The 7,421-nt window shown below is 36.7% G+C and overlaps 2 pseudogenes; both read right to left on the reverse strand.

Moving 5' to 3' along the window:
* Positions 1-591: 591 nt before the first annotated feature.
* On the reverse strand, positions 592-1,359 carry LOC147297187 (LOB domain-containing protein 10 pseudogene; annotated as a pseudogene).
* A 3,372-nt stretch (positions 1,360-4,731) lies between these two features.
* LOC147297188 (phenylacetaldehyde synthase pseudogene) lies at positions 4,732-7,055 on the reverse strand (annotated as a pseudogene).
* Between the last annotated feature and the right edge of the window lie 366 nt (positions 7,056-7,421).

Raw genomic sequence — 7,421 nt, forward strand, 5'->3', positions numbered from 1 at the left:
TCATCATGTGATCTAACACGTGATATATATATAAAGTCTCACTGTTGCGCCTCATTTAATACCAAATCCAACACACAGTCAGTACAATTCAGCAGTAAACTTAGTGAGCAAACACACAAACTTTAGACCACGTACAATAAACCCAAGAAAGAGCTAGAGAGTCTCTTTTCTCAGAAAAGGAAGATAGAAACAAAAGAAAAGACATTTAAGGAACTGATCATTTTGCACAAGCAATCAATTTTAAAAACCAGAACTGAGAGACATGAAGAAATGGTATACATATATTTACATACCTTGAATGAATTACAAAGGACTAAACCTAAGAACACAATATCAAAATGATCAAATTTAGAAACACACTTTCATGTGCACAAACTTAATTTATAATAAGTGAAAATGGGCACAATTATCAATTACAATAAAACCAGCAGAACCCCATCAAAAAGCAAAGCACAATTTGGTATTAAAATAAATAAAAGAAATTGTAGGGCACGAACACATACCAAGGATGATGGGAAACTGTTTTATTAATTGAAAAAGGCATGGAGAAGATGATGGTGGTGATCAATATCTGATCATCGATCATCATCATCAATTCTCCTCGCCTTCTGATTTCTGTGGTTGCAGCAACAGCTGAGCATGAAGCTGATAATCAAGCTGATGATGATGGGATTGCTGCTGCTGCTGTGTTTGATGAAGAATCTGCCCAAAAGGGTTGTTATGATCAAAGCTTCCCTGCTGCTGCACCACACCAGAAGTAGCACCTGCACCACCACCCATCTGATTATACCCGTTCCCATTCACCGAGCTCGCCGCCGCATCCATCCCACTATTCATGTTAAACCTCACCAGGTCCTGCTGATGCTGAGCCTCAAACATTTGTTGTTGCAGCTGCTGCTGAGGGTCGCGAATCACCAACTGCCCTCCGCCGCAGGGCGGAGAGCCTGTTGGGACTCCCAACAGCGGCATGGAGCTGCCGTTGTTGTCAGGATGGTAAAAGGGGATCACCACTGCCTGAGGGCCGATGTAGGTGGACAGTTCCTTCTTGGCGGTGTAGAGCTCGTTCTGGACTTGCTTGAGCCTGTTCTGGAGGATTGATATGAACCCCACGCAGCCGTAAACGGGGTCCCGGAGGCGGACCTCCGCCTCATACGCCAGGGAGATTACAGCGTCCTCGCGGTGGGCGGCGTTGAGCTCGTTCAGGATCTTGGCCACATTGCTCGCGCCATACACCTTGTGGACATTGATGAATTTCTGGGGCTGGTCCGGCGGGAAGTACGGCGCGAACACGCACTCCTGCGTGCATTTCCGCCGCTGGAACTTGCACGCGGCGCAAGGAGAGTGAGTGCTTGATGACATCTTCGATTGTTTTCTCTCGTTTTCACAACAAACTGCATATGCATTAATTAAAACCAAGAATAATAAAAAAGCAATTCAATGAATGAACGTTAACCATTTGCTCATACAGAAATCAGAAACAAATAAAAGCAAGACAAATAGAAATAAAATTATTGAATCATATATATATATATAGAGTGCAATAGGGTCGAGATTTAATCAACCCTAACCCTAAAATTGACGATGAAAGATTTGTTTATTTACCCCATGATCGACGATGAGAATAGGGTAGAGAGTAGAGTGCAATTTAGTGTGTCTATTGGATCGAGAAAACCCTAACCCTAGAGGATGAACAATATTTTCACATGTACCCAGATAAACAGATAGGGCAAGCGATCAGAGGCCCATTTCGGGACTCGCTTTGTTGTTGGGGTGTGTCGGCCTTGGGTGAGAAGAAAAGCAAACGTTGGATTAAGGGAGTGAAGAGGCGAATTGCAAGTCAGAGAGAGATGGAGAGAGAGTGAGTGTGTGGGTCATTGAGGAAAAAAGCTGACTATTTATCTGAGTCATTCGTGTATATGATCTAATCGCTGAGATCGAGCTCATTACTAGAAACGCAGGAGTATTCAAACGGTTTGAATGATTAAAGTTCAATTAGGGCATGTAAAGTGAATTAATTGTGTGTTTTCTATTCACCATTTGGAAAAGGAAAATACTTATTACCTCAACCTTTTTTCCAACTATTATTTCCAACCATTAGAAAATAACTATTTTGAATTAAATTTAAATTGTGACATGTGTGTGCACGCAAATAATGGCCTGTTTGATATTATTTTTGAAACTGCCAAAAGCGCTTTTAAATTAATATGAGTATTTTTTTTAGCGTTTGACAAAAATGAATAATAGTGCTTTTAATTGATAGCGTTTGACTTTCTTATAAAAAAGTTATTCTTAATTATAAAAGTAGTTTCAAGTGATTTTTGAGAAACATTTGTCAAATACTTTATGTTCAAGTTTTTTTGTATGAAGCACTTTGAATTCTTATAAAAATTTATATGTGCTTATGAGCATAAACACTTCCAACAAAAGCGCTGTTGAGCATAAACGCTTCCTAATAAACATTTTCAAACGAGCCCTAAGACTGCTATGATCGTAACCTATTAATTATTTTGATATATAAGACTTTCTTATGTTTTAAGTTATTCAATGAAAATTCAATATTTAAAAGAACGATTTAGAACCTATTAAGTGCCTTATTAAAATACTAATTATTAAATGACGAACATTATTACTCTGCTAAATACAATCGTACTTTTTATTTTCATAAAATTAATATTTGTTTTGCTCTTTCATTCTGAAATCGAAGAATGGTCAAATACAAATTATACAATAGCTGAAGCTCTAATGAATCAGTAATGATTAAAGCAGTCATCCATTTGGCCTCACGTCCTGGCCAAATTCTTTAATCATTCAGTAATGATTAAAGCAGTCAACAAAAGCTCTAACAAGGCCAAGTTAAACTACTCTAACAACTATGACATGTCATCCATGCTATCATTGACATTTGAATTTTGACATATGGCTTGGGACGTGAGGCCAAATTCTTTGCTTAATTTTGTTTTATTAGTGTTTATATGTATAAAAAAAAAATTACGTCATTCTAAGCTTTCACTTGATTACCATGCATAAATAAATCATAAATATTAATTTTTTAGCTCAAAACTACTAATGACATTGTTTTAGAATATAGAAGCACAATACCCGTGGATAAAATATAAACAGAGCATGAGCATCATATTCATATTGCTCATGAAATTATGTACACTAACCCATTTTTGTTATTCAACATCAAATTATTTTTACTCATATATTTTCCCTTCTCTTCAACAACTTCTTTTCATCCCTTGCGTAAATAATAACCCCATCTCTTCATATACTCAATTCTCATCACGTTGCATGCATGCACATACATGATACATCTGTGTTTTTTGAAAAAATAAAAGGTATAGTTACTTTCTTGGGCTTTGGGCTTTGGGCCTTAGGCCTCCAGCAAGTATAATTTTTTTAAATAAAGCAATGAGATCCGATTGAAAATCCAGCAATTTCATACTGTAGATGTCGATGATATCAAGATTTTATTATTCTGCTATGAATTTCCTTTATAATTTTCTTGGTATAACTTTGTTTCGGCAAAATTGAAATAATTTATTTTGTAAACCTGTGTGAATATATATATATATATATATATATATGTAGGGCCTCATGGCCCATAGGGTATACACAAGCTCAATTGACTGCAACCTCCCTTGGCCCATGTGCTTTTCTTGTTACCGTGGGATTAAATATCTTAATAATTCAACTATTTTTTGAATACTTTATTATAAGCATTTCGTGTCCCTCTAGACCTATGTATAGGGACTTAGGTTATTCTTCTTTTTTGTATAAAAGGCCTCACAAAAAGTCCTGCAAGGAATTAATAATGAAGTTTCATCTTTTTCTCTGCAATTACTGTTAAATTACTTTTCTTTATTGTCTGCTACCTACCAGCATATACTTATGAGATAACAATAATGAATTGATTAATCTTGTATTGAGTTGAATGAATGGTTACAAGTGTGTTCATACAGTAGTCAACAGTGTTGACTATGCTGACTTGATAGAAACTCTCATCAAGCCTGTGTCTAGAGAGTAATATATATATACTATTGTCCCAAATCTCATGAATCATAATATGTAAAGAACAGGACTCATAACTTCATAAGAATCATATAGAACTCAAATTTGTTGGAAGGCAGAGTTTGAAATAATCGATGCATGCAATTGGAAGCAGATCTACCTAGCTACTATATATGATGTCATATATGCATCCGAGAACCAAATTCAAAACTGTTGCAATATTGTTGATGAATTGAATGGGTCTATAACCATAAACTAATAATAAAGACTTTTTCCACAAAGGCTTTGACTTCGCAAACGAGTACGGTCGATAGGAATCAACTTATATTCCTACAACCCAACTCCATTAATTAGCTGATCTCTGTAGCTCATGGGCACGGATCTACGTACCCATATATATTACTTTGAGAAAAAAGTATTATACATGAGATGGAATATGGATGTGAGTGGAAAATATGGCAAGTCATGTAACTATGTAAGTAATAATCCCTTGAGTTTCAACTAAATATTAGAATTATCATGGTAATTTATATTTTTGGAAAGGACTTAAGACGGATGATTTTAATCATAAGACTATATTGTAAGATAGACGGATTCAAAATAATATTTGGTGTCAATTAGTGTTAGATATTCTTTGTGCTGCAATAGTTCTGCATAATTATAATATCTCACTTTATATACTCCACGACTGTTTATTCGAAGAACTAATTAATTAAATTGACATTAGTAATATAGCTTTATTATTTAAGTAAAGGGATGCGATATTCGTGCTCTTCCCATGGACATTAAAGCTTACAGCACTCTAGCTAACTTGATCGAGGATATTAAAATACAAACAGCCTATCAACTCGATCGAAAATCCTCCACGGACTACAAGGAGTGTCCAATTAATTTTTGTTTAGTTGGGGTGGACTTCCTCCATAGATAGACTTACTTTCCACTAATCCAACACCTAGACATTTTTTATTCATATCTACTGAGATGAGAATTTTGTCGGAATAAAGTTTATATTAATTGCATGGATTTATTACATTTTATCTACGAAGAACTTTGAGTTCAATCTTACTCCACCATTTAAAAAAAATTGTATCAATTTATTACTTAAATTAAAAATTTGTTGCAGTATACCACCTCTGTCTCATTTTATCTAAATTTTTATTAAAAATAAGGGTGTTTTGGTCTTTTCAATTCAGTTTTTTATTGTACCAAAAAAGATAAAGTGTAAAAAAACTATTTTTTTTCTAATAATAAGAATTTGAAAAGGACCAAAGCACTCTTATTTTTAACAAAAGTTTAGACAAAATTAGCAAGAGTTTTTATATTGTAAGAAATTTTTAATTCATATAGTAAATTGACACAATTGTTTTTAAGATGGTGAAGTGAGATTGATCTAAAAACTCAAGTGGATAAAATGTAAAAAATCCTAATTGCATACATACATCCTTAGGAGGGCATCTGCATGCTGTTGCACCAACTTCCAAGCCATGACTACATGCTTTTCCTCAGTCAGAGTTGCACCAACTGCGCACCTTAACACATACATATGATCTCCAACCACAGCATGAGTCATGTATACACTACCTGATCCATTGATGGACTCCAGCAACTTGCAGTTGACGTCGTTCACACATTTCTCATTCGACACACCACTCTCATTTCGAATTGCTGTTGGTGACACCCTAAAACAGACCATAGAGAAATTCCTAGGCACCACAATCTCAAACCTTTTGTCCATCTCCACAAGCCCTTCAAAAACCTTTGCCATTTTCACATGCCCTCTAAGGAAGTCCCTAAGTTTAGCCACCCCATAGCTTCTAAGCACAAGCCATAGTTTCATGGCCCGGAACCTCCGGCTCAGGGCTATTTGCCAGTCTTTGTAGTCCACCACTTGCTTTGAATCTGTGGCCTTGTTCCTCAAAAACTCTGGATTCGTCGACAGTGAATTTATCAACGCACTTGGATTCTTCACCCAAAGGCAGCAACAGTCCAGAGTGGTGAAAAACCATTTATGCGCATTGAAGCTAAATGAATTTGCACCTTCAACACCATTAAGGAAGTGACGAAACTCTGGACAAATACATGCACTTCCTGCATATGCTGCATCAACATGAACCCACATCCCATAATCTTTTGCAACATCGCATAGTGGCCCCAATGGATCAACTGCAGTGGTTGCAGTTGTTCCTACTGTGGCACATAGAAACAATGGCACCAACCCGGCTTCTATGTCTGAACAAATTGTCAATCGTAGCAATTCAGGTGACAGTGCAAATGATGTTGAAATTGTAGTCTTGATGGCCCTGAAATTCTTTGGGTGGATTCCAACAATTTGGGAAGCTTTCTGAAGGGCGCTATGTGTTTGATCTGACCCATACACAACTAGCTTCCCAATATTGTCTCTACCAATTAGGCCTAGCATTTGGTCCCTGGCAGCTGCCATGGTGCACACAATGGCCTCACAAGTAGTCCCTTGTAACACACCACCGCCATTGCCAGAGAAAAGGAAACACTTGGGAAGCTCAAGCATTTGTCCAAGCCAGTCCATGACTATGCTCTCTAGCTCAGTTGCAGCTGGTGATGAAACCCAGTTGAACCCCACCACATTGAACCCAGTGCTGAGCATTTCACCAAGAAACCCTGCAATGCTACCACTTGAAGGGAAGTATCCAAAGTAGCCAGGACTCTGCCAATGTGTGATGCCAGGGACAATATGGTCATTCACATCTTGGAGGATGGTTTCAATGGGCTCAGGGTTATGTGGGGCAGAATCTGGCAAATTTTGTTTCAGATAGCCGGGTTGGACTTGGCTCAGGACTGGGAATTTCTCTATGTTTTGGTAATAATCTGCAATGAAGTCTATCATCATGTGACCTTGCCTCCTGAACTCCACAGGATCAAGAGGGTTGGTCAAGTGGGCAGAATTGGGTTCTTTTGGACCGTCATGGTCGAATTTGAGGGTACCCATTTGAATTAATTGGGCACGAGTGAAACACAACTAGGAAATGATGATGAATTAAAATGGTTGTGAGTTTGAATACTTGTATTGGAGGATATATATATATATATATATATATATATTTTGTGCGGATGCGTCCACACACCAGAGTCCCACGGTATATATAAATATATATATATTGAGGTATATATCAACTTATTTATGTTGAGGTATGACCTTATTGGGGCCCACACGAGTCGTTTTGTGTCAATCCGAACCGTTTGCAAAGATCATCTTCATTAATAGATCATCATTGCAAAAAATTAGTCAAATCGAAAATTATTTGTCTATCTAACTTTGATAAAATAAAAGGATGGTTTCATTGAAAATATTTGGTTCGTACATTTATTTGATCAAAGTTAGATAGGCAAATGATTTCCAATTTGACTAATTTGTAAGAATAATCTATCAA

Source organism: Dryas octopetala, chromosome 1 (assembly GCF_963921425.1).
Source record: "Dryas octopetala chromosome 1, drDryOcto1.1, whole genome shotgun sequence".
Taxonomy (NCBI): Eukaryota; Viridiplantae; Streptophyta; class Magnoliopsida; order Rosales; family Rosaceae; genus Dryas; species Dryas octopetala.